A 27,876-nucleotide genomic window follows, 5' to 3' on the forward strand; every position below is an offset into this window, starting at 1 on the left:
GACAGTATACAAACGTCACATATGGGGCCACAAAACATGCAAATGGCTGCTTTCAGCCTGACTTTCCCAGCACTGAGCACATCCCCAGCACAGCTCACCTGCACCTCACAGCCAACACAAGCTAATGAAGCCCACAGGACCCACTGAATTCTGCAAAAATGTCATATGAGCCGGAGTGGCTTCGACTGGAATTCAAATAGAGATTTAATTGCCCCTTTTATCATTTAATCACTTCTCTATTAGCAGATTATTCCTTGTGGTGTCATTCTATCGTTTCCCATCATCTCGTGTATTATCATGCGCTAGCTGGCACCGGTCTAATCTATTCACTCTGTCATCCTGTAACATCTCTGTTATCGTCGTCACATCTCAAGCAGCCTCTTTAACATGGGGAGGGGTCCTAATGATGGCAGGAGTATTGCTCTCCCCGGCTGCCATTACCACCAAGGCTTTCTCAAATTAATTTGTGACGCAGCAGCGGCGGAGGGGAGAGTCATCGCCTCCATTTGCTGAAAGAAAACAGGAGCAGCCTTTGCAACCTCTCTGCCGAGCCTCCACCTCTAATGAGCAGGCGAGCACCACCACAATGGCAGTGATGAGCCAATCATAGCCGGCCTCACGCTCCACGTCAGTCAGTGCACCCCCACCCCAGCCTTTACATAATATAATGACTGTTTCAGTCAGCTGCTACACAAGCCACACTATTTCTCCTCAACCCCACTTCCTCCCTCCTCCTTTAACCAACCCACCCCCCGCCACACACACACACACACACACACACACACACACACACACACACCCCTCCAGCTTTGGGCGCTCTGCCAGCCAACACAGCAAAGGAAAAGAAAGAGGGAGAGACACATGGCGAAGAGAGAGGTAGAGAAAGAGAAAGGGGGGAGGTAGATGGAGGACAAACAACAACATCATTTCACCTTGTGCCTAAATCACCATTTTATTGAGTCTTTGACACAGAGATTCTATGGCGGGGACGGACACACACACACATACACACACACACACACACACACACACACGCGAACAGCGCTAACACTGGCTAGCCGGCGGGCCAGTCAGATGTAAGGGACAGAAGAAAGAAAGAGGGCCTGTGTAATGCGGAAAAGCAGAGAACAGGCAAAGAGAGGGATATAGCCGAGCATACCAACATGAGGCAGTATTTTGTAACCCCCCTCCTGCTACAGCTGTACCACAAAGAAACCCCTCCCTGCTCCCGCTACCCTCCCCCAATCTTAAAACTATTCGTCTTTTCCCCTCCCTCCTTTGCTGTAAAAATAAACATACGCTTACTTTGTGGGGCCCCTTCAAGGTACCGAGAGCTGAGGACTTCGTTTTTTCATCCCACCCGATCAGAGGTGGATGTATGTGCGCGTGTGTGTGCATGGGAGCTATGACAGAGCTCTAATGACAGCCTTTCTTTTCCATGTTGCACTATCCCGGCAGAAATCTGTAAGTGTGTGTAGGTGTGCGCGCGGTGTGTGTAGGCGCGTGCGGCGCAAAGCGGTTTAATAGAGGAGTAGTGCTATAGGTTAGCTAAGACAGACCAAGAGCTGAGGGCTGCTTTTTTTTTTTTTTTTCACGTTGCACTATCCAAGTCTGTGTGTTTGAGTGTGTGTAGGTGTGTGTGTGTGTGCGTCTGTGGTGAGGTAAAAAGAAAGAACCCTACAGCAGAGACAGCCGCTCTCTCCTGTCATAATGCCAACTCTTAATTCCCCCCCATCCCCCAACACACACCATGTTCTTTATGCACGCTGCTTGCCTGTCGATCAGATCGCCGCTCGCTAAAATGTCCTCTTTTCCTCTACATTCCCCCTCCGTCTGAAACCAAAACCTGAGGCCTGGCGTGCGCTAACGTCTTCCTGCGCGCACACCGCCGCCATTCCAACCCTGTGTGCCCTAACACCAGGTTAACTCACGTTGCCAAATGGGCCAAACGCCAAACGGCTGAGTATAATAGTAATAAGGCCATTTGCAACTGCACGCTGGAATCTGCTGCTCATTTCACGCATGATCTGCATCATGACAATTCATTTGGCTGATGCAACTCCACTCCTCCCAGTCCAGCTCCCTGACTCCCTCACCTCCACCTCCTCCCAAAAGCCTTCCATACTGACTAATTCTGTTTTTTTTTTTTTTTTTTTTTTTAACTGTTGGATTCATCTGCAGATGCCACACTTTTCACTGAGGTGCAGGAATCAATCTTAGCTCCGCCTTCTGACTGCCCCCCCCCCCACCCACCCCCCCCACCCGCCAACTCCACCCTCCACCAATCTGGCAACCGCTGATCACCCACCAGCTCAATACATGCCATTAATCCTTTCCTCTTTGCTGCGGCTGACGTCAAAATGGTGTTGTTGTCAAGCATAAAATGGTGGCCAAGGCGTAACCCTTGCATGGAGGATCCCCGCCTCACAAGACGCCTGCACTCCATATCAGCAATCAATATCATACACATAATATCTGAAATTAACATGGCCCTTGCAGAAATGGACAGTAAGCTGAAATAAATCCCTGCCCTGAGTATTTTTATGGCCAAAATAAGTGATATATATTTCTCATAGCAAAACTACTACAACCAACTAGAATCAAGTAATGTACAAAGACAAAAGGGACAATAAGTTACAGCCAACGTGCTGAGGCCAGACTTTGGCCACTAATATTTCAATCAGTGTGACGATAGGGCTGGGCGACACTGATATTATATTTATATTGATAAAGGGAAGCAATTTTCTGAGCTCATTAGACTGTTCTAGCTGTTCTGTTATCATATTCATATCACTAATGAATGTCTATCAAAATGCTTTGGTGTCTAAATATCTTATGAAAGCACCAATCCCTTAAATATGGTCACAATATTAATATTGAGGTATTCAGGCAAAGATATTTTAATACTTGATTTTATTGCCCAGGTCTATGGGACGTGCATGGAAAATTCCATTAGAAACCAAAATACTGCTGCTGTTTAAAGTTTGACACGACAGAGGTTCGACGATATAACAAAACAAATGTTCCATGATGCAGAATTGTGTTTTTTCCCGTGTGTGCATTAGTTTTCCTTGTTACCGGTCTCAAATGTCAGCTTCATGCAGGTTTAAAATTGACAATCCCATATATCAAATATAAGCAAGTTAGAACTAGAAAAATGACTCATAATTCTGACACCTGGCTAGGACACTAACCCGTTAAATAAAGGATAAATGGAGGGGTGGCAAATAGGGGTGGGACTTGTACACGTGTAAGCGTGTACGTGGTTAGCCAATCAAACGTTTAGAAAAAACACTAACTGCGAACACGTTGTTTTTTCATCATGTGACTTCAAGTTCACTCACGAGCGCGATGGCATCCACCAAAAACAGAAGCCCTGTTTTGGCAGTTTGTTTGAAAGAAACGTTGAGTGGAAACACTGTGTCACGCTCAGTTAGCCTTTAAGGGCAGCAGCACAGGCTCAGTGGTAAAGCACCTGCAGTGGAAACACCCCAACATCCTGGGGACAGAGCCCGGCGTCAGTGCAGGTGTGAGTGGAGGGCGACAACAGCAAGCTAGCATGAAGGATTCATATCCAGAAAATGTGACAAGCCACGAAGCGAAGCAATTAACAACTTAATTGCGGAAATGGCCGCCCTCGCCATGCAGCCTGTGTCGACTGCTGAGGACGACGGATTTTATGTGTACATGTGTACACGTTTAGAATTTTTTGGACACGTTCCCACCCCTAGTGGCAAACCTATTTCATATCATGACAACAGCAGCGAATTTTACCATTAATTTGGGATCACACACTGCTCAATGATGTGCTAGTAGGCATTTTCAACCAGTAGTGCAGCCTTCCCCAGTAGGGCTGGCCGATACACACAAAATCACATAACATATTTATTACTATATTGTAGGGAAAACTATTGGTGCTTAAACAAAATATATACACAATATTTCTGATAAAAAGTCATTAGTAATATGAATATGATGACTATTAGGAAGAGGCAAACATGTGAATAGTTAGAATAGTGTAGTAAGTTTAGAAAACTGCATCACTTTAATGCAGGCTTCAAAAGCAGGAAATGTCAACACTTTCTCCATATCACATTATCACAAAATCCCAAATGCCATCTAGTCATACATTAGGGTATCAATATAATATCATTACAGTGGCCAGCCCTATTCCCTGGTTATGAGGTCAGCCATCAGCACAGTGTTATCCCGAGCATGCAGGTCATGTTATTTGTGGCATTGCTGAGCTTTAGGCTGTGACACACTTTGGATGTCTATAGTCAGGATTTGTCACAGGGTCAGACAGGGTGGACGTGGCAGGCAGCAACTGGCTTCAGAGCCACTCACTAGAACATGCTAGTTACTCCTGATCACACTTCTGCTTTGTGTACGCTTCACACTTTCCCATTCTGGTTCTGGACACCAGCGTAACCTCCAATGAATTCTCCAATTTCCTCCACAGGTAGCGTAGCAGCATAACTAGACATAACAGCAGTGACAATTCCTGTGCTCAAGTCTCCACAATTCCTTGTGGGAGTCCTAAGCAAAAACACATTTGCTTAGTTTCATTTGAATTTTTTTAAAAAAAGGACCATGCCAAAGATTTTACCAAATATCTGCTATATGTATACACTTCACAGCTTCACCATATCTTTCCAAATCAAGTAGCCGTATTTAAGAACTCCAATATGAACTGAAAATGAAATTTTCTTCACATCAGTATTCCATCGCCGTAATAAAGTCGTCCACATTAGTTTTCCTAAAAGCAGCAGCACTCTCATGTTTTGATGACTTGATGCTGGGCAGTCAAACTGTCTCTCTGCTGGAAAACAGTCCTCAGGGAAATGTATGTTTTCCACCATGTGTTCCTTGACGACTTTTTTAGCCAGAGAAGCAGAACATTATAAGGTGAGTGTTTCAATGAAAAATTCAAAATGGAGGGATGTTAAAAGAAAAAACGTTCACATTCATTCACAAAATCACTGCAATAGTCCTTTAAAAATGATCCTAATTAGAGAGAGCACAAAAACATGCAATCGTGGGTTTCATTCTCACCACCATTATTTCTCCATCACCAATTCAATATGAAAATCAACAACTAAAATCTTCACTTATGGGCAAACTCTGATCAAATAGGGGCCACTCTTCTAATCTAGGTCTATTTGAAAGTCTGTGACATGAAAACGTCCAAGCCCTAGTTTACAAAATGGCAGTGTGTTGTGTGAAGTGGTAATACAGTGTTGCCATGAGTCAGCCTCCATCATGGCACACGCTGGGGACACACAGCTTTTCATCTGAGCTGAGAACCAGCGCTCAATTAATGGCTGACCAATCTCCTGTTTCACTTTTACCCATTTCAAGGCAGGATAAGGTGACCGCAGGCGTGGATTGGTGCCGTTGTGCTATGGACAAATATAAACTGTGTGATGACTGATCTACTTAATGCTGACATGTTGGCTATCTCCTGTATGCTGCTGTGAAGAAACTCCATGAAGCTGCTGCACATTGGACACTCATACCATACATCAATACTGACCAGGCTGGGTTCAGACACAGCACGTCATTCTCTAACTTCCTATCATTTACATTCATTTCAGTACAACTGGGGATGGCTATCCTCTGAGAGGTGAATGATACAGTGAAAAATTCATTTTGCACCATTTCGGTAGAAATGATGTGTGATTTTTGCTAGAGTTGTACCAAACATGTTTTTTGTTGTTGTTTTTTTTAATCTGGAAAATGCAGTTTGTAGGCCAGGGTATCTCTGTAGCACCACAATACTTTATTTACAACAATGTTTTGTCATATATTTTTTACCTTTATCAAAAAAATTCTGGCTCCTGATACACGACACGACTGCTGAGACAATAAAGTTGTGTATTTAGAAACACAATCAGCTTTTCTCAGACAGTTTCCTAACAACCTGCAACAAGAAACCCAACACATGCCACAGCACATGACCCACTTGAGCTAATGTGGCCTCAACACACACCTGACACTGATAAACCTGAGCAGAATGGAGCCCATAGGCAGCGATGGAGACGGAGCACTTGGAGCTAAACTGAAATGCTCCTGGACAGCAGAGAAGTGACCAACAAGACCGAGCAACGTCTCCTTGAAAGGAGAGCTGCCTGTGTGGAACATTCCAGTGCATGTATGGTCATTTGCATTCCGTATTTAGGGACACTGTAGAACTGTATACAACACTGAGTCACAAACCTTTTTCTGAATGACTTTAGCGCCACAGAAAAAACAATATTTTTCATTTTATTTTTCAATTGCAAGCATGTACATCAAGATTCCAACATTCTACCTTGTGGTGGCCCATTGACAACTGTAAGCTGTAACATCGAGCACGTAGTCGGGCTATAGCCTAGAATTTGTTTTATAAATGCATGTGGCCTTCTGTAAAGCCCTTTGGGACAAATTTGTAATTTGTGATTCTGGGCTATACAAATAAATAAAATTGAATTGAATTGAATGTGGTCATGTTCTTACCTGTATTAATTCAGCATTGTCTGGCAGTGTTGGCTAAGATTTTGGCTTTTTCTGCTGCCAGCTGATTGGTTGATAGTCATCTGCGGCTGAGCAGAACGTCATTACAGATTTCACCATAATAAGAGTCCCTCCAAAGTAGTGTCTGTACAAACGATCTGTTGAATCCCATGATTTTAGGCTGATCAACGTAACACTTCAACAATAATCGATAAACTGTTTTTTTGAACATCCCTACATCAGGTTTAGTCCAGGTTTAAGGGGGGTTAGCTGTGATGAGGCTGAAGCTACTACAACATAGTCCTTTGTAAAGCAGCGTCCCAGCTGCTCCAACAACATCCAGTCACTGCTGGCACTCTCTGACAGGTGACGAAGCACTAGCCACAGCGCGACAAGCCTAAGGGCACTTAAAAACACAAATATTAGCTGAGCAGAAGACAATAACTTGAACATTTCATGCTGTAGCTGTTTCTGTCCTTGCACTCTGAAGAAAGACAGAACAGGTGATCAAACACCATGGGGATTGAAGCCATTCATTCTAGGGGAGGGCTGGGTGATAGTTTACACACTTCTATCAGTCAAGCCCTCTTACATACATTGCTGATTGCAGAGGTACGCAGTTGTATGTGTGTGTGTAGGAGCAGCAAGCAGACAGAGGTACATAGCAAATGGCCGATGTAGGTGTGATGAATGTAGATCTGATTGTAGCATATACAAGTCATTTTAGATATTATTAATATTATTTTTTACCAGTGTGGTGCCTGTTAAAATGCAAATCTTTTGCACATGTTTTGGGTGCAAAAGCTCACAGGAAAATGTTAGGAGCTCAGTGCAGTCCAAGTGACATTTAATGTATGTGGATAAAGGCCCTATTTTACAGACGTCAGCATCCCAACCTGAGGTGATAGTCACCACTACACTGTTTAGGTGGAGCGCCACTTGGTCATGGTGAAACATTTCTGTGCTCATTATCTTCACTGATTTAATTGTTGCATATTTATCATGGTAACAATGATTAATTACTTTTATTTGATACATTTTTTATCACTTTTAATTTGCTTTAAGTCCGACTCAACATTTTATTTAGCTGTTAATATTCTTTTTATTAGTTGTGACACAACTTGTAATGTCGATTTAGATATATACTATATATACTAGTGATAAAGTTAAAGTATATATCTTCAGGGTCAAAATAACAAATGAATCAATAAATAATAATAATGATAATAATAACAATAATAACAACAATAATAACAATAATAATAATGATAATGGAACCAGTATCAGGCTGTTCTGCAATCCCATTAAGAAGCAAGAGTCTAAGCACAACTCAGATGGGACAAAACCACCAAGAAGGCTCTGGGAAGTGTCGCTGGCTTTAGGCACTAAATATTCTTTCAAATTAACTGTGTCCCCTTGGGTGTTACCCCACTTAGCTGTCAGCATCTTGCAGGAGATGTGTTGGTGAAAGTTAAGTAGCTGACTCATCGAAATACCTGATGCCTTAAAAAAAAAAAAAAAAAAAAGAGGAACACACTCAGGGCCCACTCACATCAGCCCATTTGTGCCGTGCCCAAACACGTCTGACCCCAAAATCTGGATTATTTGACTAGTGTGAGCGCTCTGCTCCGTGCTTCAGTACAGTACACTTCCTCCGCTCTGGCATGGTTGGAGGGGGTGTGCTTCAGTACGGTATGGGTGTTCATGCACGAGCACATGCACGGTCACGCACACAGCGCGCGAACAATACGACGTAACTCATGCGACCGTCCCTCCCTGTTTCCTCCTGCCTCTGCAAAAATTGTTTTATGTGCACAGCGCGATTATCTGCGAATCACCACCTCATGCAATCAATAATCAACCATGTTGTCTGTGTCGTCTGTTGTGCTGCTGCAACCGCGTAGAAACAAAAGTCGATTTATGATGACGTCGAGCCATGCGTGTGTCGTATTTCAACGTGATGACGTGCGTACCAGAGGCAACCCTGCTTCAGTAAGGTTGGGCTTGGGGTAATGTGAGTGCAGGCCAGCGGGGGACTGGGGAGGGGGGCATTTGTGCTTCAGCACAATAGGTCCGTTTCCACCGCCGGAACTTTGGGGTAATTTTACGGGGCCGGGGCCGTTGTCGCGTGTCTCCACCGCTGGAACTACCCCGAAGGAGAGAGTTCAGGAACCTTTACAGGGGCTAAAAAACGGCCCTGCCTCGGGGTAGGGACTCTGAGCGGCCCCGAAAAAACTCCTGGGTTTACTCACAGCGCGATGTGGTGTCAACAGAAAGCAGGCGGCCCTAGCAACACAGCCAACACTACCAAGCTAACGCTAACGTGCTAGCTAACGTTAACAACACACTTTTTAGCCGGCATTTTTAGGGGCGCTAACGTTAGCTTTAGGGAACATTAGCCAACGCTAACAACAGGCTTTTTAGCCGGCATTTTTAGGGGCGCTAACGTTAGCTTTAGCGGACATTAGCCAACGCTAACAACAGGCTTTTTAGCCGGCATTTTTAGGGGCGCTAACGTTAGCTTTAGCAGACGTGAGCTAACGCTAACAACAGGCTTTTTTAACAACACACATTTTGATGCCCCGGTCATGGTCGTGCAGCTGCCCGGTAACTTTACAGGAACCTTCCTCCTCCTCGGCCCTCTCAGTGGAGACACAGCAGGTGAGAGGGCCGAGCAGGAGGACATTCCTGTAGCAGCTCCTGCCCCCCAGATACTACCAGGAACCTTTTGGTGGAAACGGGCCTAATATGGAGGTCAGTGAGGCAAATGCTCTGAAATGATCACTACAGTTCAAATATTTACCAGTAACTGGACTATTACTGTCATTGTTACAAAACCCAATATTTATAATGAAGACAATTATAAGATGACATCGACAGTGCAAATGATTGAGTTTCAGCAGACCACTAGCACTGTGGCCGTGTGGGCATTTTTTTTAACCAGCATCTGGTCATTTTCACCAATGCACAGTAAAAAAAAAAAAAATTCTAATTTCAAGAGCTGACTTTATGGAAAGGTCCCATTGACAGCTCTTTATTTTACTGTGTTTAGGCCAAATGTAGCTATCTCTGCCCCTGGAGGTGGAAGCACATAGTCTGGTAGGTGGAGTATCTCTTTATATAGACGATCTCTGGCATAAAGATCATCTGCAACAGCACAAAGGATATCATTTGAGGTTTTACTTACAATCAGTGAAATAATGTCAACATGAAAATGGGGGAATTCTACCTTTAAAGCAGCAAATTTCTATATTTCTGTCCAGGATGGCAATGCCATCATACTGTACACATTGCTTGACAGTGCTTAGAAAGGGAACTTTAGGTCACTGCTATTACTGTTACTTAGCCTGTGCTATAAAAGATGTCTGCAGACAACAAAACCCTGTGCAGACCAATGAGAGGCACTGGCTAAGCCTATTGGTTAATTGACAAACTGGACCTGCATCTTGATGAACACACACACACACACAAACACAGTGGCTGCCTGGCTGCAAAGGACTTAGATGGTGGGGCTGCCGGGAATATGACCAAAATTTGCATATGGCTAGTTTCTGACACTAATGAGGCCAATTAGGATGGTGCCCATGGCAACAGAGTTGTAATTGGTTGGCTGGAGCTGCTCAGGAGTTGTGGGTTGTAGGATGCAGGTTCAGAGCCAATAGGAGTTCAGAAGAGGGCGGTGGCGGTGTTTTGTTGTTGGCCAAGCGTATCAGTGCTTGGACTGGATGGAAAACACTCAGCTTGTGTCTCCCAGAATGTGCTAATCACACACACCTTCACCTGCCTTGCACCGAAAATACAGCATGTAGAGTAAATAACACAGGCACACACACATCTTCCATGTCCCGCTCAGACACAACACTGCTCTTCATTTAACTAGACAACAGCTCATTGTGAGCGTTGCCATGACAACCAGCCCGTCTATTTTTAAGCTGTGCCACTAATCAATTCCTGTTCTGCTGTCGCCTGAGGGGTGGGGTGCGTGTGTGTGAGGCTACTGGGGATGAGGGGGGTGGGATGAGAGGGTGGGGGGTTAGAGGGGCGGGGGGGGGGGGGGGGGGGGGGGGGGGGATCAGGGGGCAAAGGGAAGGAAGTGTCTATGAGGAGGAGGCGGAGAGAGGAGGAGGGGTTAGTGTGAAGTTGGAGACAAAGAGAGAGAGCAAGAGCGAGTTAGCAAGCTAAGCTGACATGGGTGATGCCAGCTCTTTATCCAGCAATGTCTCATTCTAACACACTTGATAGACCAAAGGTCTTTAGCCTCGGTTCTTCATCATCACCCCAATAGTGCCCAGGTTTCATGCCAACCAAACTGTACAGCAATCCATTTCAATGATTAACCCCCCACACTGTCCTCCAAATGATATGGCTGGGGTTTTGCATGTAGTGCCCCCCTGGAGAGCTGTGCTGGGTTCCAAGTTGAGCTTTAGCTGCACTTTGTTAGCCTAGCATTTGTGAGCTGCCACGCCCACATTTTTAATTACAGTTACAGTACAAGGTGATTCCTTAGGTCTGGAGCTGCTCTCATTTGTGGGCGTGGGTTTGACCCGAGTCTGTGCGAGATGCCCGATTGGCTGGTCGACAAATTCTCTGATGATGTCTTCACTTTACAGAAGTAAACCAACACGGCAGCGGCTGGGAAGAGTTGTGATGTTACCGTGATGTTCATTTCTTCTGTTCTCCAGAAATGTTACAGGATAAAAATTAAAACATGAACAATTAGCCACTCTAAATGTTGCTGCTGTAGCGCCAATGACTGATGATGAATTAACCTGCTATGATTGATTTAACACTGACCAGTGGTCTTGGCCCACAGTGGGAACAAGCACTGACTTGGGTTAATCATCTCTGGTAAGAGACATGGCCAGACCCTATTGAATTACAGCATGATTCATGGGGTCTGCAAACCAGGCAAGCACTACACTGTAGTCGACCTGAAAATGGTGCTTGAAATGGGCTCTCTCTAGTGTAGATGAAGCTCTTAGACGACATCATAAAACTCACAGTGCTCTGCTCTCCCTAGGAGGACATCATGTACTCACATCCTCATCCTCCTCTTCAAGAGCAGGCAGAGCAACTACAAACTTTCTCTTGTCCATTTAGATTTTCAACACTATCCTCCTTGTTACTTCTAGGGTCTTTCTAATTGAAGAGCTTGCAAGTTGTTGTCAGACTCAGAGTTGCATAGCAACCAGAATGACGGAACACTCCTTGCACACTTTGACCTTTTCCTCTATATGTTACTAGCAATGGCCACAGTTGAACTTTCTGGTTCAACAGAAGAAAAAAAGGGTCAGGAGAGGAGAACCTAGACTAACTAGTGAAGTGAGCTGTGGAGCTGTGATAGTCTCAAGGAAACTGAATCAGGTCAACTGGACTTAGTTATATGTCTAGAAGATGTTTCGCCCCTTATCCAAATGGCTTCATCAGTTCGTGCTGTTCACTGGACTAGACTGGTAGTCAAAACTGGTAGTCTAGCCACACTTGTGATAGTGCCAGTTCATAACAGCATCTTTGTCAGTCAATCAATACAATTAGACACTGTCCAGTGATTGGCTGTTGATAAGTTCAGACCAGAGGAACAATACTTGAAATAGTGATCGGCTGAGCTCTTTACACGGCGTGCGGTGCTCCCACACTGCCCCCGCCGCTGTGCGTGGACGCTGTGGTGCAGTGGGTGGCGGTCCAGTGTGCAGCTTGAAATCTGGTTGCAGGGTTTTGCTGGCCTTGAGATCCAGCCAAATCTTGTAGGCTTTCACACTGCAAGATTAGTCTGACTATCCAGTAAACCCACAGCATTTCGTGGTGTGTTGGTTGCAAACAAGTTGGCTCTAAGAACCAGTGCTTTCAAGAGAACAATGAGAGCCGGTTCACAAATCTGAGACCAGGGAATAAAATGGAATGGCTTTTCTCAACTGTCTGCATAAATGTAATAAGCCTTTGGCTCCCCCATGAGTGTTTGAGCAAGTAACTGGGAATGCTCTACTGTAGGCTATGGAGAGGGCGCAAATACGTCCCGCCCACCCCGAGCAGAAAACGTTTCAGTACTCTCCACTGACTTTATATTGTGTGACCTTCACTTCTTGTGAGTTTGGTTTATTAACATGATAGAAAAAAAAATGCCCAAAAGCTGATGTGTGGTGGGATGTACTCAAATCAAGGCTACAAATCCAGAATCAAGTTTCTATAAGATGCCAAACAAATAAAAAGGCCTTCATACAGCAAAAAGTGGATTCAGGCAGGAAGAAACACCAGGAGGGAAACTCAATAAGTTCATGTGTGCTGCAAACACTTTGTCACTGGTAAGTCAGACATACTAAACTAACAACAGATAACATGACCTATAGCGGTAAACTAAATAATCTTTAGTGTAAATTGGCCAAAAAGTATGTTTGGATATTCTTTCTAAAAACAAACAAACACACACACACACACACATATGTATATATATATATATATATATACATATATATATATATATATATATATATACATATATATATATATATACACACACATACACATATATATGAGGGTTTTTTTTTTGTTTGTTTGTTTTAGATTACTCGGAGTGCATCAAACTCCTTTCATTTGCTTGGTGTGAAATATGTGAGCTTCTAAAGACCTTTTCCTCTTTAGACATGGGGTGCCAAAACCCTTAGACATGCTGAAACTAGCTAGCTTCAGAGATTTTGATAGCTGTTTGACATTTGGTTGCATCGATGGGCACAGATTGCTTCCCGCTCCAGTGGGCATGGCTTTTCGAGCGTGACACTTTGCACTCAATCTATGTTACTTCTGATGGTTGGAAGAAGGGCTTTCTACAGTTATGAATTAAGCTTATATAGCTAAACTTGCCAGTGACTTTGCACATGTAGCCTAATATGGACAAAATGTATGTACCTCTGGTTTCTGGTCATCTTTTCCCAAATCAAGTAGTCACATTTTAGGATTCCAATACCATTTTTCAAGTTTAAACTTTCTTCACACCAGTATTCCATCACCATAAAGTCGTTTACATTAGTTTTCCTAAAAGCAGCAGCACTGTTGTGCATTGCTGACTTGACATTGGGCAGAATGAAAAGGTCCCTTCAATGGTAAGTCCCGCAGAAATGTTTGCTTTCCACAGCTCATTATCAATGGTTGTGTGGTTTATGAATCTTGAGGACTCCGCAGAAGCAGAACATTATACCTTATGTTTTGCTGTTTCAATAGAAAATTCTGATTTGAAAATCAAGGGATTTGGTCATATGTTGTGAAGTCTTTAGTACCCCGACATGATTTGCAAAATGGTTTGTTGCAAAGTAAAATTTGGGGAAAACAGGCCATTGATTCAAAATCGCTGGTAAATGGTCATTTTTGAAAAAAGCCATTTGGAAATGTAGAACCTGGTATTGTGAAATAGAATGATGAAAACGCTATAAAACCATATTATTGTGACAATAAGGATGATGAAATAATAAAGCATATTAATTAATTAAGTTTTAACAAATTTTTGAATTACACATTTGAAAAGCGTGCTTCTCTCGCCAGTCATGTTGTTTACTGTCTCAAGTGCTAGTGATGATTTGTGGCAGGACGTCTTATGACAGCTGAATGGAGCAGGAGAGGGACGTTATATTAACTGGAATTCCTTTGGGCTTTTAGTAGCAGATCAAGGATTTTTTTTTTCTTAGGGAAAATGAATTTTGACACAACACTAGGAAAGAGCTACCCAAAACAGGCTGTTTAGAAAAGCAAATGTAAAAGGCTTCATGAACAGATGACCATTTATTTAAACAAAAATGTCACAAATTATTACTGTAATGCACTGCCAAGCACCGGCAGTCTGCGTGTGCGTGTGTGTGTGTGTGTGTGTGTGTGTGTGCGTGCGTGCGTGCGTGTGTGTGTGTGTGCGCGTGTGTGTTTTCCCTGCTCAGACACAGTATCCTGACTCTGGCTCTCCTGCTGTAAATTAGTCTCATGTTCCTTTAAAAAGGCATTCACAATTCTCTTCTGTTCTCTCTGTCTTTTTTTTTTTTTTTTTTTTTTTTTTTTTTTTACCCAGGGTACAGAGCGCAGTCAAAATGCATTGAGCCAGTCTAAGCCGGTTTGTAACCTCAGGGTATGGAATTATCTCTTAATATGTAGCCGTTAGTGGTCAGGACGTCACAGCAAGACAGAGGGAGGCAAGTGAGAGAGAGGGAGGAGAGTCAAAGGGGGAGGTGAGGGTGAGGAGGAGGAGGAGGAGGAGGAGGAGAGGAGCCCCGGTGTTTTCAGACCAGAAAGAGGAAAATCTCCTCCTTTAAGACCTGGCACACTGACAAGAAAAGGCTGAGTGCAGAACTTCAGACCACAGGGTGGGGCATATGCTGTTTAACCAGCCAAGGAAGACGAAAAAAAAAAAAAAAAAACAGCGGGAACTTGAGACATCAAGTCAGACAGAGGTAGCACAGACGTCTTAAAATGGGGCTGAATGCAGCGGGGAGAGAGAGTATCACAGCACAGATAAATGAAATGAGAGCATGTTGTAAGAGAAAAGCATGCCTACAGAAGGAGAATGAAAAAAAAAATACAAAACGCATTTTAATGTACCAGCACAAGACAGCATCGTCACATTGAAGTGAGATACACCAAATCCTAAGAGCGAGGATCCATGAATTACACAAAGTACACTCCTAGACCTGAGATGCTTTTAATCAATGCATACCAACAAAGGAGAGAAGTGAGCATGCCCAGAATGCTGTTCCTGTCAGGGTGCAGCCTCAACAACACAATTCAGACTAAAGGACCCTCCACTGAAACCCAAGATAATAAGTACAATTGATCAGTATGTCACATAAAAAAAAAAAAGGACCATAACAGTAATTTTGCATGTTTAGCATAATATCTCTCAAATATCTCTCACGTTTCTGCTTTTCTTTCCCCAACACAGCAACTCATACTTCTTATCCAATTTTTCCACTTTATCCAATTTAGCCATTTTTTGGGCCAAATCCAAGATGAGAACTCTTTTTAAAGAAACATTGGTAGGATTACGGGATGAAATGGGAATAGACACATACCAACAGCGACATCCCTCTCCAAGTTATACTAGCAGTCAGAGTAAGGGTCCCTGACTGCTGTAGCTCCTTAAAGGACCATGCAGTGATATACTTCATGTTTCTGCTAATCCTTTCCAAAAGCAAACAGATCCCTATTTTCCATTAGAATCAGTTCAAGAGCTACACAGTTCTACAATAAATAATCTATCTGCATCATATCCATCATTACAGAGGTGGGCCACATTGACTGGACAAGATTCCATTTTTAACAAACGGGCTGCTATCAACTCTTGAATTACGCAAAGCCCATATACTGTTTGACAAAAGACGCTTCATCATGTCATGATAAAATCACCCATAATCGGCTACAGAGTAATGACCATGTACATGTAGACACACACACACACACACACACACACAAAATACCACAAGGCCAAGCAGAGGTATGTTATAAGTGAGGAAAAGGGAAACCTCTCTGGCTCAGTTGTTGTTGACTTGTGTAGGCAGACTTTGACTGACAGAACAAAGAAGACTGAGGCATGGCCATATCAGGCACGCTCAACACTAAACCACGCTGACAAATCATACAAGAACAATAAATGGTAATCCCACTCGATTTTGAAGCCATCAGGGGATGACGAAAATGACACCGCGAGTTCAAAATGAACTTTCTGACTCATCTGCCAAAGGCGGGTAAACTGAGAAAATTTACCAGCCAACAGTATTTGTTACCAGCCATAAAACTGCATCATGTATATGCTTTTGAGCTTCATATTTTAGCCAGGATCTCAGGGCTCCTGTGTCATTCAGACAACACCTCTCACCACAATGCCAACCTCCATGACTTTTCTCATCTGGCACCAACATATCACTTCTTCACCATGGCTGTTCACATCTTAACTGCAATGTTTCTATTCACTGTTTCTAAAATTAAGATCAAAGATATTGGCAAGGAAAGCACACAATTCCTTGTTACATTTTTACACTACGTTTACATTTTTAACATTTTTTCATCTCAGTGGCTTGCATGAAGAGACAATGTGTCATCATACTGCAGCTGTGGTTAGTGGTCTCAAACATGAATATCTTAACAAAAGTCCCCCAAATCTATATTGGTAAATCTCTCTCATAGAATTCCTCTTCCTTAACATAATTGTTCAGCATCTTTTAAACAGAGCCTGAAGTGGCACAAGGCGTTTGGTTAAACCTGACAGTGCAGCGCTGTTTACCCATGTGCGTTAAAGATAGCAATATTGCGATACGCGATGTTAGCACTTGCCTGAACTTGCTTAATCTGCTGCTCATAAATGGTGAAGAGAAAGTGACAAAACATAATAGTCTTTATTGAAGGTATACTATGACTGCCACCCGTTTAAAAAACCATACCAGTGAGTTTACTACAATCCCCATATTTAACACTGCAAATAGGGTTGGGTTAGGGGTTAGGTTTGGATTTTAACGATTCTGATTCTGCTTTTTGATTCCGGTTCTTAATGATTCCCGATTCCAGTTCTTAGGGGCAGAGGCAAAACAGGTCAAATTTTATAAACTTTATTAAGAAAGAATAAAAAATAAAATGAATGTATTGTTACATACAGTCAGTTCAATTTGGTTTCTGTCATTAAAGGTGAATGGTTTGATAATAAATCCATTCCTGTAGGCCCCTAAAATAACAACACGGTAAAACCAACTCCTTTGCAGTTTGTTTAGGGAGCTGCAGCTCATGTGGGTGTTAACGGGAGAGAAGTAGGACCGTCTGTGTGTGGTGCTTAATGCACTTGCATAATTGCAACCGAACCAAAAAAACATAACATAACATAAATATACAAAACTTAACACCTTACCAAACTGCCATGAGGTGCTGGTTGTTATTAGCTCAGAGGAGACAGAGAGGGCGGGGCAGGAGAAAGAGACCGGCACAACACATCCAACACGGTACACTCGTTGATTTGTACGCCATGCAGGCGAAGGTGTTTACACATGTTAGTAGTGCATGCTCTCTTACACCAATTCAGTTTAGCACAGGTGTTGCACTAAAATAAAGCCACACTTTTGAGCGCTGCTTGCTGCGGTTCATGATTCAACCCATCCAACTCTCACAGGTGGATACTACGGTAGCTGCTATGGAAACTGAAACTAGCACGTGTGAAATTTGTTTAATTTGTTTAATAGGAACTGATCACCAGAATCGAAATAAAGATTTCTTAAAGATTCCTTCAGAAATAAAAAAATTTAGAAATGGTTTCAATTTAGAACCAACCAATGTCCAACCCTAATTGCAAATATTATCAAATATTATCAAAATCCCTTGATTTGCAAATATCAATTTATGATGTTCTGCTTCTGCATATAACCGATGTTGCCATTCATAAACCACAGAACTAATGAGCCACTGTGTAAATGAAAACACAACAGTGGTGCTGCTTTTTGGAAGACCAACAACGTCTTAACTGCAGTGATGGAATACTGGTATGAAGAAAGTTTGCTCATTCAAGTTCAAGTTCATTTTTATATTGTACTGGAATAAATAGAGACCAGTGGCCAGAAAATAGATAGGAAAAATCATATCTGAGTTCTAAAATAAAATGGCTTGTTTTGGGAAAAGAGTAGAACTGTGAAGTGTATATATTTTGTAGATATTACACTTGAACATGCAAAATTACTGGAGCTACAGCTGTCAGGAACACTTACTTTAACAGGTAGTACCACTTGAACAGAAAGATGTCGCAGTTTCCGCCAAACAAAATTTAATTAGAATGTCTATTCCTGTTTTGGCCCATAATCCTACCAATTCTGTAAAAGGCCTTTCCGTATTGAATTTGGCGAAAAACTGCATTCAAGTATAGGAATAGAAAGGAATGGGGTTGCCCCTTCTTGTTCTTTTGATCTCTATGAAACCAGGGCCTCACTTGCAGGTTACAGACCCCTGAATAACCCACATTAGACAGGAAACCCCAATTCATCAGATGCAGTTCCCGGGACCCACATCGCAAGATTTGTAGATAACAGATGATGAATTGGAGATAAGATCACAAAGGGAGTTAACAGAGTGAGAATAGCCATTTTTGCAATGTTACATATGGGATTAGTTCCACTGATTTGAATTAGAGTAAAAAATAGATAGATAGATAGATAGATAGATAGAGTTATGGACAACTACATTCGTCTTTCTTTTCATTTTAGCACTGCAGGTTTTCGGCACTGGTGCAGACCATATTATGAACATCTATTCAAAATCAAAATGTTTGTTGGGAATGCCTAGTTTCAGAAAAAGCACTGTTTAGAGGAGCTGGGATTGCAAAGATAGGGATGACAGAAGCGGATTCCCTCAGGAACACAGAGACCCCAGTGGTTGGCAGCACAACTATGAAAACAGATGCTGAGTTCAAGATTAAGACAGAAGGTCAGAAAGCCATGCTGACATACTAGAAGTCAAAGGCCTGTAAGGTGAAGGGCAGTCATGTTGTGAAGCACAAAAATACACTCTAGCGTGGTATTTCACTCTTAAGTGTAATTAAAGCACTCCCTAAATATGTTTTGAAAGATATTCTATTTGAGTTGGATTTTCATGTTTAGTGCACATGGTCAACCACCAAAACTGACCATCGGGTCAGGAGAGCAGAAACATTTGAAAAGCCTCTCTGAAGAAAACAAACCTTCTTCTAACATATCACACTCGGTGAAGTAGCTCAAGATAGTGTTATCCCACACTATGAGAAGAAAGAAAGACAGAAAGCACCAGTAATATGTTTTCTAATCTGCATTCAGGATTGTAATCTAGAGGTGATTTACCTGTTTGCATTTATCAATATCAGGAGCTGGGGAAAGCCTACAAGACTGACTACTAAGGGAGGAATAATAAATCAATAATGCAACTGATCCTGTTACTTCCTCCTGTGAGACAATATCAGTACACTGATTCTGAACATTTATATTGCAACAAACCATTTTGCAAGTCATGTAAAGGTACTAAAGATGTCACCACGTGTATGGAAAATCTGCAAGTTTTAATATTTGAATTTTTGGTTGAGTGAGCCACCTTATCAGGTTCTGTTTCTGCAGCTAAAATATGTCATAAACCACAGTACAGATAACTGGTTGTGTAAAGCAAACTTTTCCCAAAGGACTATTTTCTGGCAGAGATACTGCTATCTTCTACCCAATTTCAACACATCAAAACCAACGCAAACACAACATTGCTGCCGCTCTCAGGAAAGCTAATGTGGATGACTTTAGTATGGTGATGGAATACTATTGAGTCTCTGGAGGTTCATTTTCACATTGTAGTGGAATGAATGGAAACCAATGGCTAGATCAAGGGTATTGAATATAGCATCAGAGCTCTAGAACTGCTTGCTTTGGGAAAAGATCAGCGGAAACATGCATATACGTTTCTGTTGATAAGCATATAAGCATATATGTTTTGTAGAGCTTACACTACAGAATCTGGTTCTAAGTAAATGGAGAGCTATTCCACCCTAACTGTCTCTGTGGGGTTTAATAAGCCTTAAGGTGCTACTCTACAACATGAAAACACAGCAGAGTAACCTGAACCACACACCAACCAAATACACAAATAACTAAAACCCAGTTAGTTTCTGGGGGATTTGAACAAATGGACCAGAGAGGAAAACATCCTTTAACTCTAATAACTGGGGGAAACCTGACTCCTGGGCAACACAGTTAAAGCAGTAAGCATTGTCACATACCTTCATCACCTTCAGCTTCAGAATAATAGGTAAAGGCTAACTGTTGTGGAACATGACAAGTAGGGGGGCAAATTAACATCCGCCACCCGCCAAGCACCAGAAAATATTTGGCAGGTAGTCCACCATGTACAGTGATTGGTTAGCTCTTTGAAAACTGAGCAGATTCACTCTGTTTCTTTCAAAAAAACAACATATCACAAGAAAACTATATTTCTAATTATAATTTAAATGTGAGATTATTGATACTGGATCAGATTTCTTGCGTTTAAATGTTTATAGAAGGCATTGGAAGCAGCATATCACACATATTCAAGGACCACGAGTCGCCCAACAGGCACACAAAAAAGCTTGTTGTAAAGGTAAATTTAACTATCCAGGAAAAGCTGGTAAAAGGATCTATGAATGGAGAGGCTAAGTATTGCTGAGATGCTAAGCAGACACAGTAGTGTGACACATTCCTACACATCCATACTGTAGTCCAGATGCTTTGAGCATTGCAATTTGAAACCACTGAAATATCAAAACGAGACTAAAAAATATCTGATGGTATGGTCAACAGAAAACGTCAGAGACCCACTGACCCCCTATTGGTCTTCATCACACCACACTAGGGAACAGGTAAATAATGTGAAGCCTCACACATGTACCAATAACCTTAAGTGATAGTGATCAAAAAGAGCAGGTGTTGCTTATACAAATAAATAAGACCAATACAAATTAATAGCTCCTACAATCTTGTCTTTGCATTATGGTACGGTCTGGCATAACAGAACCACCTGATGCCATCTTTAATTAAAAGTAAATAAATAAATCACCCAAGTTTTCAAATGATTAAAAAAATGGTTTTGTGTGAACACTGGTGGTTGTCATTTGTCGCCAGGTCAAACCCAGTGGGCAGGTGCAGGGCAGAATTATCAAAGAAATCCAGCTGAGATGACTCTACCACTCAAAAACACATAGCTTTGTCCTTTAGTGCATTTGGAGAACTCCGTTGACTGGGGTGACCTTGTGCAGCACCTGGCTAAATGCAACACAGCAGTGCAGCAACGATCTGTATACTCCTGCCTATTCACTGGCTCCATTAGTCACAACTGCAGTCAGTTGCGGGGCATTTCAAAAAACACTGTCTTCCATAAATTAAAAACCCATGAGCACATTTTCCCCACTCCCCTTTAATCTCAGAACCCTTATTATCATAAATGAGTCCCTTGTTTATTGCTTAACACAAATTCATTAACGCCACACAAATCAATTAGCACCATGCTACAGGTATTCCCCACCCCCACTCTGGTGGACTGAAAAGTTGAATTTTCCTAATTAAGAGCTTATTATAAAGGGTTTTTCACTCCTCAAACAGAGAGCAGATAGCATTTGGTGCTTGCTTTCAAGTAAGCATAGACTCTTGAGCTCAATATCTAAACTTTGCAAGAGACCACAGGTTTACCATACACTGTACTGATGCTCTAATATTACTTGCATATTTTCCCCCATGGTGTTCAAAATGCAACAGACCCTACTTTTATAATTTATGAGCTGTTCTCATGTGTAATATGCCCTTGATGAGTAACCAACATTGAATTGTACATGCCAACTTTCTTGACTTAAAATCAATCATTTCTGCAGACATATCTAGGATATCTATAGGTATCAGAGAGCTAAATGTAATTCCAAGACCTTTTAAAGTCAATTTTCAATTTAATTAAAGAGCAAGTTTTGGACAAATCATCTTCCTCTTATTCAAATAAGCATTTCAGGTTAACTAGAAAGTCAATTTTTTGGTAGGAATGATGACTTTATGACCTGTTATGAAAGTCTTCATAAGATTTCATAAATTCAAATGTAAGACTATTTAATGACTTTATTTCTACAACTGAATTTAAAACATTTCATGACTTTTTAAGGACCTGCAAAGATTCATCTTAATCTCTTATTTTCTAACTCTAAGCTGCTTAAGAATAGATTCCCCGTAACAGAGAAATCCCATTCCTGTTAATAACATCAGATCAGTTTGATATTCACAAAAACTGATCCAAGAGGTAGCATGTTCCTGTCAGCTGAAGTTATGGCTGTAGATCAGTGTTGGGTAGCTGGTCCACTGGCAAACACTCTCACTCAAACACAGTCTGGCACTTTGTTGTGTCTAAATCTCAGCAATTCCCTACTGGTATGTGGAAAACCTAAGACCAGTAAGAGATCACAGGTTGTCCAACAGGGTTGTTTAACATGAGGGTTCCCAAACACTTGATGGCTATGACCCAGATGAGGCACTACTATTGTCCCGAGACTCGTCAATGCACTTATATCCATCATTAGGGTGAATTCTGTATTTGTTATTGTCTAACCTTCAATATGAGAAAATCCATAAATGCATTACTATTTGGTTGACATTACATAATCATCATTTACATTTGTGGGAAATCAGAGGTTACCACAGGATAACCTTTCTAAGGAAAGAACACATTTGGGGGCTTCCTCACTATCAAGCTACAAAACCAAAATCAATACATGATTCATCACACTTTCTATGTGGTGCCTTTTTCGGTTTTGGAGGATTATCCGCAGTCAGATAGCTGAGATGGATGCTAGCATTCTCCAGTCACCGTCACTCATGCAGGTGACCATGGTCAATAGTGTTTTAGAGGTGCCTGATGGATGTAGACACTGTACCTACACTGCATCATTTCAAAATGTCCATCCTTTGTCACTGAGAAGCCTTCCCATGATTCACCTATGTTCACACTGGGAACCCAAGTTTGAAAATAACTGTTTTAACTGTTTTCTTTGTTTGTTTGTTTTTTAACCTAAACATTATTCTCTGTCAGGGTTCATGGTGACCACTGGCAGTGCGGCAGAAAGGTTTGAAAATTAACACCTTGCCAATGTCACGTGCCAGGAAAATCTGTTTCTGGAAGATAAATCAATTAACTGACTTTCTGAGATTCTTCGCAATGCTTTCTTATAATTTCACATTTATTGCACCCGAAGATATACTACAACCCTGTTCTGACGTACAATTGGATGGGCAAGTTCTGAATCAAAAATAAACTGAAAATGAATATGGTGACATATTTCCATGAAAAATGTATATTAATTATTTGGACCAGTAAAATTTATTTCCAGTGGGTTAATCAAGTTTACCTGCCAAAAAGTTTCAGATGCTTGCAGCCCAAACCCTCCAGGTAGAATGGGATTGTGATTCTTGCTGTTTACACTTGGAAGTCTACCATACTACCATTCCCATTCTTTAATTAAGTAGATGGTGCAAATCCGTTGCAGATTTTATATGGTCTACATATTCTAATCTCTAGGACTGTCTGTCTGACAGATTTTCAACCTATAAGAGAAGGTTAACGTTAGGTTAATTTCATCTAATACATTGAGACAGGACTGGAACCACGGGGATAAATAAAGTTGTTTGAGTTGAATTGAAATGTATTCATTGAAGACATATTTGGGTCTCAGTGCAATATAATATTGAGAACTGCATGTTTAAGAGGGACCATACTAGTGATTTTGAATATTCAGCCCATTTACTGCAATCTATCTGCATTTTACGTCGCAACTAACCATTCTGCAAATTGTGCAGGGGTACTAAAGATTCCTATCAAAATCTCTCAATTTCAATCTCTCATAATTGGCTGTGTAAAACACAGTGTGTAAAAACGCTTCCCTGGGGACTATTTTCTGGCAGAGAGACAGCTTCATCCGCCAATTTAAACGCAACAAACCTGACCAAAACACAACACCTAGAGGTGATCGTGTCACTCCGCCCAATTTCAAGTCATCAAAACCCAACAGTGCTGCTGCTTTTAGGAAAACTACTGGGGACAACTTTAATATGGTGATGGAATACTGGTGTGAGGCAAGTTTGAAGTCTCTGAAAGATCATTTTCATATTGTAGTGGACTGAATAAAAAAACAATTGCTGGATAAAAGGGGGAAAACCATAAAGTTCTAAGATACGACTGCTTGCTTTGGGAAGCAGAAACATGAAAAATATCCATTTTGTAGACATTAAGCCAAAATGCAAAAATCACTGGTATGGTTCTTTAAAGGGTCCATACTCTTTTCAATGTGTGCTTACATTTTTATTAAGGGGGTCAGTTCAGTGTCCTTGCTCTCTGTTCCTGATCTTATAATAAATTGTATTTAAGAGTTAATACCAGTCTGCAGGTTTTCATTCCAAACAAAGCCTACAGCTGTTGTCACTGATTAGCACACCTTCAACCAGAGAGAGGAGGAACTAGTCAGCAAATCAGATGCTGTGGTGTTTGGTTGCAATAAAAAAAAAAAACTGCACTCTTGGGTTACAAAGACAAATACCTGACAATCACTGGTTTAATAAGAGTTTAACTACAGCTATTTGACAGGCGATGGCAAGGCAGCACAAACACCTTGTTTCGTAGGTGGATATCTGTCGTAATTAATATAGAATGTATAATGATTGAATCTCTGTGCAAGATTCAAACCAGCTATAGAGAAACACTGGGGAAAAAAATCATGAAAAGTGCTTACAGCCAAATGACAGGGGGTCTCAGAGGCAGCCACCAGCGATAAGGTGGTGCTGCACCATGGAAATTAAAGTGTGCACACAGCGTGAAATCCCCTTACAAGCAATTCCAATGTACTGATGCACAACCACTGTGTTTCAAAAAAGTTAATAATACTCTGTAGTCAAAAATTTGGAGTGAAAAGTTAAATAAAAGCTATGGTTTAAAAACAGCTGCACTAATTGTATGGACTATGTTTTCTTCCAAAGCTACAATAAATATATTGAAAACCTTCATGACAGTATTTGATCATCTTGGTCCTTGTACATGCTACTGGGGGCTGGCAGTGGAGCTGGGAAATAGGAATAGGAAGGGCTCCATCACTGAGCCACTCCATCACTGCACCTGGTTCAACTGTTCAGCAGCAGGGACCTCTCATTCATCCAGACTGACTGTCACTGTGTGAGTGGAGGGGTGAGAGCATCAGATAGATAGATAGATAGATAGATAGATAGATAGATGTACTTTATTGATCCCAAACTGGGAAATTCTTATCAAGGCCTCACAACTTGTATGCCAGAAGTGTAGAAAGATGTGAGCTACTTTACCTATCTGTTAAAAACAGCTTGGTCTCTCAGAAATTCATGAGATGAACAAACTGTCTTCAAATAGAAATAATAAAAGTGATAAGTTCATCACACAATGAAAAAATTTGACAAGAAACAGGCAGTTGGGTGCTGGAATTGGTGGAAAGTAAGGCTGTGGATGATATATTTACATTCAACTGCCAACTCATGATCCTTTCTCTACTGTGAGCCAAGTTTTTCAGAGAAAGTTTTTCATATTTTACCATAGTCAAACCCTAACCCTGACCTTAACTGGCTTGTTAGCTGCCTAAACTTAGGCATAACCTTGAGCCAATTTGTTGTATTTGCTTAACTGTTAGCTCACCTTTGCAGCATGTCAAATTCCTACTACTGCCACATAACCTTTTCTAGTGGACAAATATAATTTTAACATAATTATAGATCTAGAATGTGTCATCTGCGCCTCAGAATTTGAGCTCATTTCACAAGCTGTTGTGGGACTTGTGTTTGCTTAAAAAGCTTGAAAACTGTAGACTACTTTGGAGAAAACTGCAATCCACTCTATCCAGCAATCTCTGGGAATCCTTGTTCAACAAGGTCTTGATGAGGATCAGGAAAATCAAAAAGGTCCTTTTGAAGGCTGCTATTCTTCAGATGTTAGTGTATACAGTTTCATGATGATTTCAGTGTTGTTTAATAGGCAAGAATGGAAAAGGGCTTGAATACTAAAAGGACTGTGAAGCACCCCATAATAGCAGTGCAGCAGGAGACTGGAAGCCAACTATGATCTGGCCAATAGACACTAAATGAGCTTCTGTCTGCCGCAGAATAATAGGCAGCACATATTAAATATTGATTCCCTTTTGGTCTCTAACGTCATCAAGACATCTACCTCCGTTAATCCGCTGGTCAGGAAACAATCATCAGCTTAGTCTGAATAAAGCCTTGCCCTCACAACAAAATGCTGGTTATCCTGTCAAGCGTCGGGCAGCCATTAGGTGCATATGGAGCCAGTTGAGTCTCTACATAAATGGCTGATGCATTTCGGATATTTTTTTCCTAATTGCTGAGAGCCATCAGCAACCCTGGCCTCCTCCCAGCGCCATGAAACCCATCACCCCAACCAGTTTTCCTTATACAATACCAATCTAACGTCTCATTTCATTCCGGTGCCTCTTCAAACGAGCAATAAGGAGTATTTGGAGGCTCCTGGCTCTTTCTCCAGTCTGAGTTAACCCCTAGAGACACTGGATCAAACAATGAAACGGATTGGAGGCATTTGCCACAACATATTCATGACAATGCAATCGTAATATCTCAGGTTTTACAACAAAACATTTCGGTCACGAATTATTTTTCACCCGCGAAGGTTTATTCAACGACTCCAGACATTTAAACGTGATTTAACACTTTGAGGCATCGGCTGCTGGTCGCCAACATGTCAGCCTGCATCAATAAACGGCAAAGCAGAGCCACTCTATTGTCTATCAGTCTATCGGCATATCCATCGGTATAGAAGCGACACAACGACTCGAGGCTCTGACACATGAATCCCGCCGCTGACTTTTCAAAACGATTCTCGTTAAGGGCAGGCCTCCCACACATCCTCGGACTCACCTGTGTCTCCTTTCCCCTCAGTGTGTACCGTCTCCGGGTTCACGGTCCGGTCTTAACGCGCTGCAGCGGTTCCTCACCACCAGTCCCCGGCACCGGCAGGCAGCACTGAGGCGCTGATTGGGCCTCGCCAGGCGCTCAACTCTTCGGTGTAGCCAGACAGACAACTGATTGGTCAGTCGTCCTGGTGATAGAGCCAGACAGACAGCTGATTGGTCAGCCATCCCCACTGTGCAGCCAGACAGACAGCTGATTGGTTGTCGCTCTCCGCGGTGAAGCCAGACAGACAGCTGATTGGCCCTGTATCCCCATTCGGTGGAGTCCGACAGACAGCTGATTGGTCATTCATTTCCGCGGTGGCTCCAAGCAGGTATCTGATTGGCCAGTAGCAATGTTGTTGTCTGTGTCTGGAGGGGACAGCCATATTAACTCCGCTGGACTGAAGGAACAATATGAGCATTAAGAATCACACTCTATCTGAAGCTGCTTCTTTCTCTTCTTTTTCTTTTTTCCCATTTTTTTTTCTCTGAGACGTTTCAACTTGTGCTTTTAGTGACTGTCCTTTGACAGTGACGACAAACACAGCCATCATTTTCGAGTATTTAAAGAGTAAACTATACAGCATATTGGTTTTCAGATTTATGGTTTGTGATGAAATAGTGTAAATTCTTAATATGCCTCATGTGCAGTGCAGTATCTGAGGGTGTGTTCGTATTTTATCTGTTTTCATGTTTTCCCAAAATCTTGCCACTTCAGAGATAATCAATAGGACAACGAAGAACCATAAGATGCTTTTAGACCTACTTTACTAATTAAGGATAACCAATGGTTAAATTCTTCTTTGCAAACATGTTTCTTTCTTATATTCAAATATCAAATATTTCCTCGTAGGCCCAGTCCATGCGAACCTGTGGGCCTTGACAGGTGGTCTGGGGTATAGATCAATTGCTCCAGACCCCAG

The 27,876-nt window shown here is 41.9% G+C and overlaps 1 protein-coding gene across 2 annotated transcripts in view; it reads right to left on the reverse strand.

Moving 5' to 3' along the window:
- gatad2b (GATA zinc finger domain containing 2B) overlaps positions 1-27,042 on the reverse strand; it is a 68,120-nt gene extending 41,078 nt beyond the window's left edge. For both annotated transcript variants that reach the window (XR_003928920.1, XM_030063236.1), the window contains exon 1: positions 26,919-27,042. The gene's annotated coding sequence lies outside the window, so the exon portion shown is untranslated. The remainder of the gene's footprint in view (positions 1-26,918) is intronic.
- Between the last annotated feature and the right edge of the window lie 834 nt (positions 27,043-27,876).

Source organism: Myripristis murdjan, chromosome 11 (genome assembly GCF_902150065.1).
Source record: "Myripristis murdjan chromosome 11, fMyrMur1.1, whole genome shotgun sequence".
Lineage (NCBI taxonomy): Eukaryota > Metazoa > Chordata > Actinopteri > Holocentriformes > Holocentridae > Myripristis > Myripristis murdjan.